We start from the raw sequence: 12,263 nt of genomic DNA on the forward strand, positions 1-12,263 counted from the left end.
AGGCTTTATGTTCCAACTCCATAGGAAAGTGGTAAGCTTTCACATAGAAAAGTCTAAAGGGAGACATTTCAATAGGGGTTTTAAATGCAGTACGGTAAGCCCATAAGGCATCGGTCAATCGGATTGACCAATACTTACTATTGGGTTAACTGTCTTTTGCAAAATGTGTTTGATCTCTCTATTGAAAATCTCAACTTGCCCACTTGTTTGTGGGTGGTATGGAGTGCGCACCTTATAAGAAATACCATATTTCTTCATTAAATTCTTGAATGGTATATTATAGAAATGTGAGCCCCCATCACTAATGATGCTCGAGGCGTTCTGAACCAGGAAAGGATGTTCTCTTTTAAGAATTTAATGACCGTTTGATGGTCATTGTTCTAGCACAGAATTACTTCAACCCATTTAGTGACATAGTCTATAGTAAACAAAATATATAAATTTTCAAAGGATTGGGGGAATGGTCCCATGAAATCGATGCCCTAGCAATTAAATGCTTCTATGATAGGAATGAGGTTCAAGGGCATTATATTTCAATGGGACAATGCTCCCAATTTCTGACAACACTCATAAGCTTTGCAAATCTCATGAGTGTCCCTGAACAAAGTGGGCCAGTAAAAGCCACACTACAGAATCTTAGCCATGGTCTTTTTAACAGAACAGTGCCCACCACAGGCTTATGAGTGACAGAAGGAGATGACACTCTGATGCTCATCGTCTAGCACATATCTCCTTAATATTTAGTTTGGGTAATATTTAAACAAATATGGATCATCCTAGAAGAATTTGCACACCTCGGTAAAAAATTTCTTCTTATCTTTCGCAGTCCAATGTGTCGGTGTGAAACTTGTGGCAAGATAATTGGTAATATCAGCGAACCAAGGTGAATGGGAGACTTTGAAAAATTATTCATCAGGGAACATGTCATTAATATGTGCTGTTTCAAGGGAATCAGAGGGATTAAGGCGGGAAAGATGGTCAGCCACTACGTTCTTTACTCACTTTTTATCCTTTATTTCTAAATCAAATTCTTGGAGTAGGAGGATCCATCTTATCAAGCGGGGCTTAGCCTTGTTCTTAGAAAGAAAATACTTGAGCGTCGCATGATCTATGTAAACGATTATTTTGGATCCGATCAAGTATGACCGAAATTTGTCCAAAGCGAACACTACGGTCAGAAGTTCCTTTTCCGTAGTCGAATAGTTCACTTGGGCAGGATTTAGAGTTATACTTCCGTAATGGATAATGTAAGGCTTCTTTTCTTTTCTCTAGCCTAAAACTGCCCCAAGAGCATAATCAGAAGCATCGCACATAAGTTCAAAAGGAAGACTCTAGTCGGGTGGCTACATGATAAGTGCAGTGGTTAACATGCCCTTAAGCTTAATGAAAGTTTTCTGGCATTGCTCAGTCCACTCGTATGGTGCATCCTTTTAAAGTACATTACATAATGGACGAGAGAGGAGACTAAAGTCCTTTATGAATCTTCTATAAAACCCAGTGGATCCTAAGAAGGATTACACATCTCGTATGTTTTTGGGAGGAGGTAGGTTAGAGATAAGATTAATTTTTGCCTTATCTACCTCGATTCATTTGGACAAGATGATATGTCCAAGGATAATTCCCTTACAAACCATGAAATGACACTTCTCCCAATTGAGTACCAAATTATTCTCTTCACATCATTTCAGCATACATTTAAGACTCTCTAAGCACTCGCTGAAAGATGGACCGAAGATAGAGAAATTGTCTATGAAGACCTCTAGATATTGACCCCACCATATCAGAAAAAATACTCATCATTCATCACTGAAAAGTGGCAGGGGCATTACATAGTCCGAATGGCATCCTTTGGTAAGCAAAGGTGCCGTAAGGACATGTAAATGTAGTCTTTTCTTGATCTTCAGGAGCTATCTCTATCTGATTGTAGCCTAAATACCCATCAAGGAAATAGTAATAGGAATGACCAGCTAACCTTTCCAAAATTTAATCAATGAAGAGCAAAGGAAAGTGGTCCTTCCTCATGATGGTATTCAACTTCCTGTAGTCAATGCACATTCTTCAACCAGTAGTAACTCTAGTTGGTATGAGTTCATTATTGGCATTGACTATGATGGTGATTCCGAACTTCTTAGGAGCCACCTGAGTTGGACTCACCCATTGACTATCGGATATGGGGTATATGATACCCACATTGAATAGTTTAAGAACCTCAACTTGGACCACTTTTTTCATGTTTGGATTTAGTCTACGTTGTGATTGCCGAGAAGTCTTCGCATTATCCTCAAGATATCTGCAGTGAATACAAATCCAAGGGTCGATTCCCTTGAGATCCACAATCGTCCATCCAAGGGTTCTCTTATGCTCAATGAGAGTAGATATAAGCATACTCTCCTGTTCTTTCTCTAGGTGGGAAGAGATCATCACCGAGTATGTCTCATCTTCAACTAAATAAACATATTTCAAATCAAAGGGCAAAGGTTTTAGGTCAAGCTTTGGTGACTTGAGGTTAGACGGTAGAGGCACTTCATCAGTTTGGGGTAACTCTTTAAATTGTGACCTCCACCGGTTAACTTTAAGAACTGGCGCAGTATTAAGCATGACACCCATCTCTCTAATCATGTCATCATTAAAATTATGAGAGTGGGCCAGGCACGTATCTAGAGGATTAGAGGATAAGGTCAAAGGCGTTCTATCTTTCACGAAAGAATCAATCATGTTAATGTCGTGGAAATCGTCACCATCCTCCAACCGTCTGCTTGTATTGAAAAAGATATTTAACTCTAATGTCATATTCCCAAAAGATATACTCATGACTCCATTCCTGCAATTAATGATTACGTTTGAAGTGGCAAGGAATGGGCTACCAAGAATGACGGGAATCTGAGTGCTCATGTTACTGATGCGTTCAGTATCCAGGATGATAAAATCTACAGGATAGTAGAATCTGTCAACCTGGACCAACACATCCTCAATTATCCCTCTCGGTACACGAATAGAGCGATCGACAAGTTGTAATGTGGTTAAGGTGGGTTTTAATTCACCTAATCCTAACTGTTTGTACACTGAGTAGGGAATCAGATTTACACTCGCTCCTAAGTCAAGAAGTGCATGCTTAATGCGGTAATTCCTAATTACACAAGTGATGGTTGGGCTATCGGAATATTTGAATTTCTGTGGCACATCTTGCTTTAGGATGACACTCACTTTCTCAGTTGAGAAGATTTTCTTTTGAATATTTTGTCATCTTTTGGTCGTGCATAAAGTAGAGGAATATTGACCTTCACTTGTTTCAACACCTCGAGAATGTCTTGAGAGTTAGAGAGAGGTTTTGGTACAACCAACCGTTGGGGAAATGGAGCAATCTGTAACATCTCGAAAAAATTCGTACAAAGACCCGAGTACCACCTCAGTCAGAATCCTTAGGCTTTTCATGCCCTTACCAGAATAGATTTGTCAATTATTTTCCCACTCCTAAGAGTGGTGATAGATTTAGCTTGCTTCACCTGATTTGAAGAGCTTGGATCACTTATCTCGTATTGCGGTTTAAGATTGGGGAGAGGTTGAGCAGGAAACATCCCATTTTCTATAACCGTAACATGTGAATCCATCTTTTGCATATATTTCATAAGATCTCGTATTGCTTGAGTAAGCTCTTAGGTTTGTGTGGAATTTGGAACCGGTTCTTCTTGAGGTCTCACTTGATTTGGAATTTGATTAAATAAACCTTGTGAGGTAGCAGTTTGTCCATTCCTCCAACTGAAGTTTGGATGATTTCTCTAACTAGGATTAAATGTATTGGAGGTAGGTCCATTGAAAGGTCTTTGGTAATTGTTCACGGCATTGGATTGCTCATTCAACACCTCTTGGAAGGCAGGTATTATTGGACAATTTTCAGTTATGTAAACGTTGCAAGCACAAATACCGCAAACAGTTTCGTTAGCCTTGTCCTTCTTTAATTCCATGGCTTCGAGTTTCCTAATGAGATTAGCTACTTTAGTACTGATATCATCGTCCTCTTTCAGGAGATACATTCCACCCCTTTCCTTAAATTGAGTCGGCCTACACACGGTGCTTGGTTTTGGAGAGATGTCCCATGATTGTGTGCTTTCAGCAAGTTTATCAAAGAAGTCTCACACCTTATCGACACCTTTATTCATAAATTCCCCATTACACATTGTCTTGACTAATTGGCGCATGGGTGATGTCAGTCCATCATAGAAAAAGTTCATGATGCGCGCTACATTTCAAAACCATGTTGTGGGCATGAACTGATAAGATCCTTGAACCGCTCCCAACATTGGAAGAATGTTTTATCTTCCCTTTGGGTGAAGTTTATGATTGACTTTTTAAGGGTGTTCGTCTTATGATATGAAAAAATTTTCTTTATAAACTCTCTTGTTATGTCATTCCATCTATCAATAAATCAATGATGTAGTGAATGTAACCACGTCTTAGCTTTCTCTTTCAAAGAAAAAGGAAAAAGTTTCAACCTGACCGTGTCATCAGACACGTTAGGAAAGTATAGAGTGACTGTGATCTTGTCAAACTCTTTCAGAAGTAAATATGAATTTTCTGACTCAAGCCCATGAAATTTAGGAAGGAGTTAGATCACCCCTGACTTAATATCTATGTGTCCCGTATTCTCTGTAAAAACCATGCATGAGGGCTTGCTCACCCCCGCCGGTTGTAAATAATCTCGTAAAGTACGAGGCGGGGGGTACTTGATGCACCCCATTCTCATCCTTGACTTCCCCAACCCTAGGTTGAGGTAGTCCTTCTAGTCGATTGGCCAGTTGATTTGCAGTCATAACCTCAATTAACTCTAGGGATCTCAAGCAGTGTCTAGTCTTGCGATGGATAGTCAACCCCTCAACCAATCCTCCTTCAGTCAAGAGACGTCGAGTGTTGTCATGGACCCACTTGGGCATGAAACACTCACAGCCCTCAATCTCAGATTCTAACCTAAAACTAAAGAAGAAAAGAAATAGAAATCTAGAAATAAAGAGAAAGAAGAGTTGGAAAGAGGTTACCAAATTAGAAGTTCCTAAATTAAGATCCTGCAAAAAAAAAAAAAAAAAAACAAAACAAGTCAATTTCTAAAAATAGAAAGTGCAAAATTAGAAAGTTTCTATAAAAAAAAATAGAAAGTAAAGTAGTTTCTAAAAAAGAAAAATTCCTAAAAAATGAAAAATAGAAAGTTTCTAAAAATAAATTAGGAAAGTTCTAAACCTAAATTAGAAAGTAAGTTAATTTCTAAAAATAAAAGAGATCCTAAAAATTGAAAGTTTCTAAAAATAGAAAATAAAACCCTCATACTAAAAATAGAAAAATAGAAACATTAGAAAGATATTAATAATTTAGAAAGTCTAACTCAAGGTCCTACAAGATAGGAAAGTTAGGTTAGTTTATAAAAAACTTCAAACAGAAAAACCTAAACCTAAAGTTAGAAAATATAAAAACCTAATCTTAAATTAACCCAAAAACTAGTTAATCTCAGAAAAATGCAACCGTCAGTCCCCGTCAATGGTGCCAAAAACTTGTTTACTACCCTAAGTATAGGGTTTCAATGTAGTAATAATCTCGGTAAGACTAAGGTCGAATCCACAGGGACTGAACCTTGTACGTATTCTAAAAGTAACCAAAACTAGAACTAGAATAATATGTAATATAAATTAGCGAAATCTAAGAGAATAATGGTGAAATATTAAACTAGAACTTGTAAAATTCAAAGATGGGAAACTAGGGTGTCAAGATTCACAAACACAATCCACTTGTAGAGATCAGGAAGATCTATGCTTGATTCACAAACACAATTGAATTTAGAGTCCCATCTTCATCCGGTTGGAAGATATATCATTAAAAACCAAATCTAAACTTCCTTTGATCCAGTTTTTAAGAGATGAGAGGTATGAGAATTAGAATTGATTCCATCACAAAACCATGCTCATGAGACAAAACAAACAACAGAATTTAACCAATCCAGAACCAATCTGAAAGAGTTATGAACATTAGGAAGGATTCCATCATCCAACCATGTCCATGAGATGATGGTGAACAATAGGGCTTCCTAACTTCACAATCATAATAATGAAAAGAACATACTCAAAGCTACCGCAGATCCATTGTAATTTAAGTCACAATAAACCATTGAAAACTATGAATATTCCTTTCAATCAAACCAAAATCAAAGAGAGTTCAGCGTAACATGAATCAAAGCTATAAACAACACCCCATCACGTTATAAGCTTCACCTCTTAACCCTAGCTAAGAGGTTTAGCTCATCATAAACATGATGTTCTAAATCTCAGAAAAAAAATGACATAAAAAGGAAAGAAAAACTGAAGTAGAAGGAAGAAACTCCCAGCCGGCCATGCTCTCTCTCTCTCTCTCTCTCTCTCTCTCTCTCTCTCTCTCCTCCTTGCTCACGTCCTAAGATGCCTTTCCATGTCTCTGCCTCTCTCTCTTTTATAGCCACATGAGGCGATAGCTATTGGAGTCATTGAAGGGAGCTTTTACGCAGCTCTTTACGCAGAAAACCGTGTGCAAAAGAAAACGTAAAACAATTTGCATATGAAACTGATTTTCAGGATGCTGATCATCCCAAAACTTGATTTAACTTCATGAATAGGGTCGTGGCCACCTATTGCAGCTTGTGGACGGTCTGGATCATGGATCCGACCGTGTCCATAATCACAGAACGGCTCACAGCGGCCAGATCTCACAGACGCAGGGCCTTTGAAAATCAACTTGCGCTGATGCTTGGGGGCCCCATGATTGAAGTCAACGGAGAAATCCACTCCATCCATTGGATGCGTGGAAAAAAATCGATCGGGATAGGGTGTTTTTGGCCGTCTATTTTGCGGCCCACTGAATCTTTACTTCCACCATCCATCCTGTATTTGAACTTGATTTTCTTGTGTGCGGGTCGGCCCCACCGTCTAGATCGAATGAACAGTTCAGATCATCCATTGGGACGATGGGGATGAGCCATTGATCATCACAACGTCCGTTGATTGCGGACATTGTGCGTAATTAGAAAGCGGATCAGGTCAACGACCCTTGACCGGTTTGCCCAGTCCAGTGCGGTGCGGGAGTGCACCGGCTATGCACACGCACATGTACATGTGGGGTCCACTATGATGTATATGAGAAATTCAATCCGTTCATCCATTTTTCCCTCTAATTTAAGGGGTTGAGACCAAAATTGAAGCATATCCAGAGATCAGGTGGCCCCCAGATCAGTGATTTATGGGTTGATCTGTCCATTGGGCCACTTCCACAAAGATCTAAGGGATGGATTTTGACATGTACGATTAATTTAGGGTCCTCAGGCCAGATATAAAGTTTCGAGCCAAACAAATGGTGGGAACCCTGTGATTTTGCATTCAGGATGATTTTCAGGCCCCTTTAACTTTAATCACTTGATTTTTTCGGATCTTTGGCATGTAAATTCTTCGATCTCGGTCTCTTAGGATTCGTCCCTTGCCTTGGTGGTTTGTGAGCATAAAATCCATGCCTTTAGTACCCTTTTTTAGTCTAAGATCCTAAATTCACCTTGCAACATAAACACGATTAAAATAGAATGTTAAATATTATCATGTACATAAAAATCAAGTAATAATTGAGGTCTAATATAAAATATTTGACCCTCAACATGAGACAACGAAAAGAAAGGAGAAGTGATGGAAAGGTAGTACTTGAAGAAGTAGAATATACACTATTAATTCAAGGATCTCAGTGTGAAGATGGGTTAGCACAAAGATTAGACAAACCAAAAGAAAACTACCATGATCTTATGAAAGAAATAAATTCTAATCCTAAACTAGGAAAGCAAGGGAAATCTACTCAATCATGCAGCAAGGTTCCTCCTCCGGCCAGTATCTTGATAAATTTTTTAGTAGGTTTCTCGACAAGATAATCCAAAAGCCCTTTTTACGATAAGTTTGGATGCCCTGGAGCATGAATATCTAGAGAAATTTATGGACCTCACCATAAAGTTTCCTTTTAATCTCCTGAGGTGTCCAAAGTATATATGATTCACATATGATAGAAAAATTTTCAAAGTTAGTACAATATGGTGAATTAGAGACTACGATTATATGAAATTAAAAAAAAAAAAATTCTTAGTAGGTGGTGGTGTAGTCTCAACACATTCCGAAGTTTCAAACTTCAGTTCAATTCTCAGCTCCTTGTCCCTTAATGGTAAAAATTCAGGATCTGGAGAAGGAGGTTTTTCAGAATAAGGATTTCCTCGGTCAGTAACATTTACCGAGGCATTGTCTTGAAAGGCATCCACTATTTCTTGAATCATGTAGTCATTAGGATTCTCAAAGTGTATCAAACAATCTTCCAAAGAGTGGAGAGATTCAGTTGAGAGGGACTCATTTTCCACATTGAGGTTTGTGATGATATGCCCATGGGCTCTATCATATTTGAGAATAGAGTGAAACATGCTCTCTTACTCTTCATCTTGGTGAGAGTCGATCATCACCGGATACATCTCGCCTTGCCCTGCATAGATAGATTAAGAATCAAAAGGTGAAGATTTAATGTGAAGACTCAGTTCATTAATACTAGTCAGTAGAGGCATTTTATAATCAAGGGATGACTGTTCCAATGGTGGCTTCCACTAGGTAGTTTTAAATACCAGAGTCATGTCTAGCAAGTCATCCATCTGCCTAATCAAATCATCATTTAAATCAGGAGAGTGGGCTGAGCAGGCCTCAAAAGGGTCATGCGGTTCACTAGGAACGAACTCGCCCTCCACATTTAATTAAATGTGTCAGATAGGTGGAGTAGATCATTATGGTCAACAATTCCTTGTACTTCTTGATCATTTACCTAAACCATAATTGAGATTGATTCCTGGGAAATTTGGGCTGTAAACTTATGGTTGCCATCCCACTCCTCATCATTGTCTAATTCAGTACAATTCACAAGTGAGTTGGGATCACTTTCCTCATATTGTATTTCTATGTTGGGTTAAGGCTCGAATAAACTAGCCTCGTCCTCCTCATTGAGATCAAATGTGTCATGTGAATGGAGTGTGTCAGCATTATTATATTTGAAAGATACCCATGTCTCTTAATCATTCATTTGGACAGTCATTGAGATTGACTCATCGAAAAATTGAACCGTATGCTCATTAACAAGATTCAACTTCTCATTCTCAATTTCAGTATTCTCCTTACTCGCAGAGCGTGAACTTATCTCTTGCATAGCTTTTGAAACTTCTTATAATGCTTGGATGAACTCTAGAGTTCGTGTGGAATTCTAAAGTGAATTCTCTTGGATTGTTTCTGTTTGGATTTCAAAAGTAGGGGATCCAAGAGAATAGCCATTATAATCTATTGTTGGTTCGTCTCTCCAATCTTAATGTTTCCACTGATTATAGTCATGCGGGTCATAGGTGGGAGAGTTTGATGGTTGTTGGTACACATTATCACCCCAACAATCATGTACTATTCTCTTAATCGGTGGGGTGTAATTATTCTCCCTCATATGATCGCATATAGACTTCTTAATAGGTGGAGCATTATATTCTGGTCGGTTCTTAATCATGGTTTCAGCAAAATTTTGAGACATAAGTTGTTTTCTAACATAATCATCGGACATCCCTTCACAATATTTCTCATTTTCTAGAAGTATCTCAGGATACTGACGTTCCCACTCTTGCATATGCATGGTGAAACCCTAATTCTGAATTTAATTCTAAAAAAAAAAAAATCTACAGCAATATAGAAAGTAAGTAGATGGAAGAAGTTACTAGAAGAGAAGAACTACAATTAAAAATCCTACAAAATCAAAACAATCAAACTGTGTTAGCAATCTTAAAAGAAGAAAGAGAAAAGAAAAATAAAAGAAAAATCCTAAAAATAAAATCTAAAAGCTGACGAATCGTAAAAGCTCTAATCTTAACGTAACTAATTAATTTCAAAAAAATGTAACCGTATTCCTCGGCAACGCGCCAAAAACTTATTTACAACCCCATGTGTAGGGTCGTGATGTAGTAATAATTTCGGTAAGACCGAGGTCGAATCCATAGGGAATAATCTTGTACATTTCTAAAAATAACTATAAGTAGAACTAGAAGAAGATGTAAATCTAAAATCTGGAATAAAGGGAGTAATTGTGATGCCACCTTGCTTGATTCAAGAGATCCAACTGGAGTAAGAGCCCTATCTTATCTAGTTGGAGAAAGAGATGATCAAATCTTTGAATTTTTCATTAATCTAGTCTCCAAGGCGGAGAATTGTGAGGATTTGGAAGCGATTCCATCACCCAACCATGCCTCGGATACGATGACAAACAACAGGATTTACTAATCCCACAATCTCAATTAAGAAAAGAAGATATCTAAAGCTATCACAGATCTATTATAATTTGAGTCATAATAAACCATTGAAAACTAAAAATATTCCTTAAAATCAACTAGAAGTCTATGAAGTTCAATATAAACAAGAATAAAAGCAAAGTAAACATCCTCATCATGCTACAAGCTTCACCTCTTAGCCCTATCTAAGAGGTTTAGCCAACCATAGACATGATTAAACTAAGAACTCTTAAACAAAACAAAAAGACCAACTAAGGAAGAAGATAAAAACTCCCAAGCGGCAGCTCCACCCTTTTGCTCCACTCCTTGAACCATAGGTGATACCTAGGAACTTCTTAGGGACTCCTATTTATACTTGTGAAGCCCCATCTTATGCAACTCCTTGAAATTTTCGGAAGCCGCCTCAAGTTACGCACTCTGTATAACTCCTGCGTTATGCTTTGGTCGAACTGAATTAAGATTGGAAATCACACTTTCTCACTGGACAATTATGCACAATTTTGGTCGAACTGAAGTTGACTTCGGTGGGACCGAAGTTGATGCTAAAAATTCTTGTGTAGAAAATTTGTCAAATTTAAGTCGGACTGACTCCAATTGAAGTACTTCAGTCGGACCAAAGTTAGATCAGGTAGGACCAAATTATCTTGATTTTGGTCGGACCGAAGTTGGCTCGGGTCGGACCGAAATGTCCTGTTTTCTGCTAGGGATTCTGCATTCTTTCAACTCTTTTCTTCATCCTATGTACTTGGTTTCCTTGGATCTTTGGCATGTGAATTCTTTATTCTTGGTCTCCTAAGATCCATCTTTTACCTTAGTGATTTTTGAGCATTAAATCCATGCTTTTAGCATTGTTTTCAATCCAAGCTCTCAAATTCACCTTGCAACACAAAAATGCATAAAATATACCATTAAGCAGTTTCATGTTAAGATATAAATAGGGGAGAATATGCAATATTTGACACTCAACAATCTCCTTAACCAAGTCCAGACATAGTCTAGTGCGAAGGGGCTCTTCAGCTAGCAGAAAGCTACTAGGAGCAAATGTAGCTCAGCTAATGAGAGGAATCACAAGGGGCAGAGGGAACCGCTCACCATCAACAGCAAGAAGAGAATGGATGATGATCCGGGCAGAGGTCAATGACTGAGCTGATGACTGAAGAGCAGGTTCTGCTCATATAGCCCACTTAACGTGACTCCCAAGCAAGTCCTTATCGAAATTCATGACAAAAGGATCCTGAAGTGGCAGAGCAGGATGAAGGCCGATGTAGACAGGACTGATAAGTGGAAGTACTGTCACTTCCACCACGACCAAGGATACACCATCGTCGAATGTTTTGACCTCAAGGAAGAGATCGAGTCCCTCATTCGAGGCGGACACCTACAGGAATACATCAACGAGAGGAGGAATGAGCGACCTGATAAAAGGGATAAACCACAAGGTGATAAAAATACAATGAAGCGACATGTGAAATTCACACGATATTAGGAGGAACCATAGGAGGTGGGGACTCGAACAGAGCTCGTAATTTATTCTAAAAACATTAGTAGTAATAGCACAAAGCATCACATACACCTCATAAGTAAAGTTGCGAATGAGCAGAAGTTGATTCCATGCAGCTTAACCTTCACTGAGGAAGACACCCAAGGAATCCACCACCCACATGATGATGCCTTGGTGGTGACCATGGTCGTGGCCAATCTTCATCACCATCTTTGATAAAATGGGAATTGGGAGGTCCAGACTATGTTGTATCCACACTCCCTTACTCACGTTCGGGGTGACTACTGTCCATGACTACAGGAGATGGTCACAACTAGACCATCGTGATGATCTACTTCCTTGTGGTCGGATGCCCCTCCTTCTACAACATAATATTAAGACAACCATCCTTTTATGTCATCAGAGAAGCGGTATTTACATACCACCTTG

General features: G+C 38.6%; 1 non-coding gene across 1 annotated transcript; it reads left to right on the plus strand.

The window, feature by feature from the left end:
• Nucleotides 1-4,247: 4,247 nt before the first annotated feature.
• Nucleotides 4,248-4,354, plus strand: LOC131250399 (small nucleolar RNA R71). The gene has a single exon (XR_009173324.1). It is a non-coding gene; the product is annotated as a small nucleolar RNA R71 (small nucleolar RNA).
• Nucleotides 4,355-12,263: the final 7,909 nt, after the last annotated feature.

The sequence above is a fragment of the Magnolia sinica genome, chromosome 6 (assembly GCF_029962835.1).
Source record: "Magnolia sinica isolate HGM2019 chromosome 6, MsV1, whole genome shotgun sequence".
Lineage (NCBI taxonomy): Eukaryota > Viridiplantae > Streptophyta > Magnoliopsida > Magnoliales > Magnoliaceae > Magnolia > Magnolia sinica.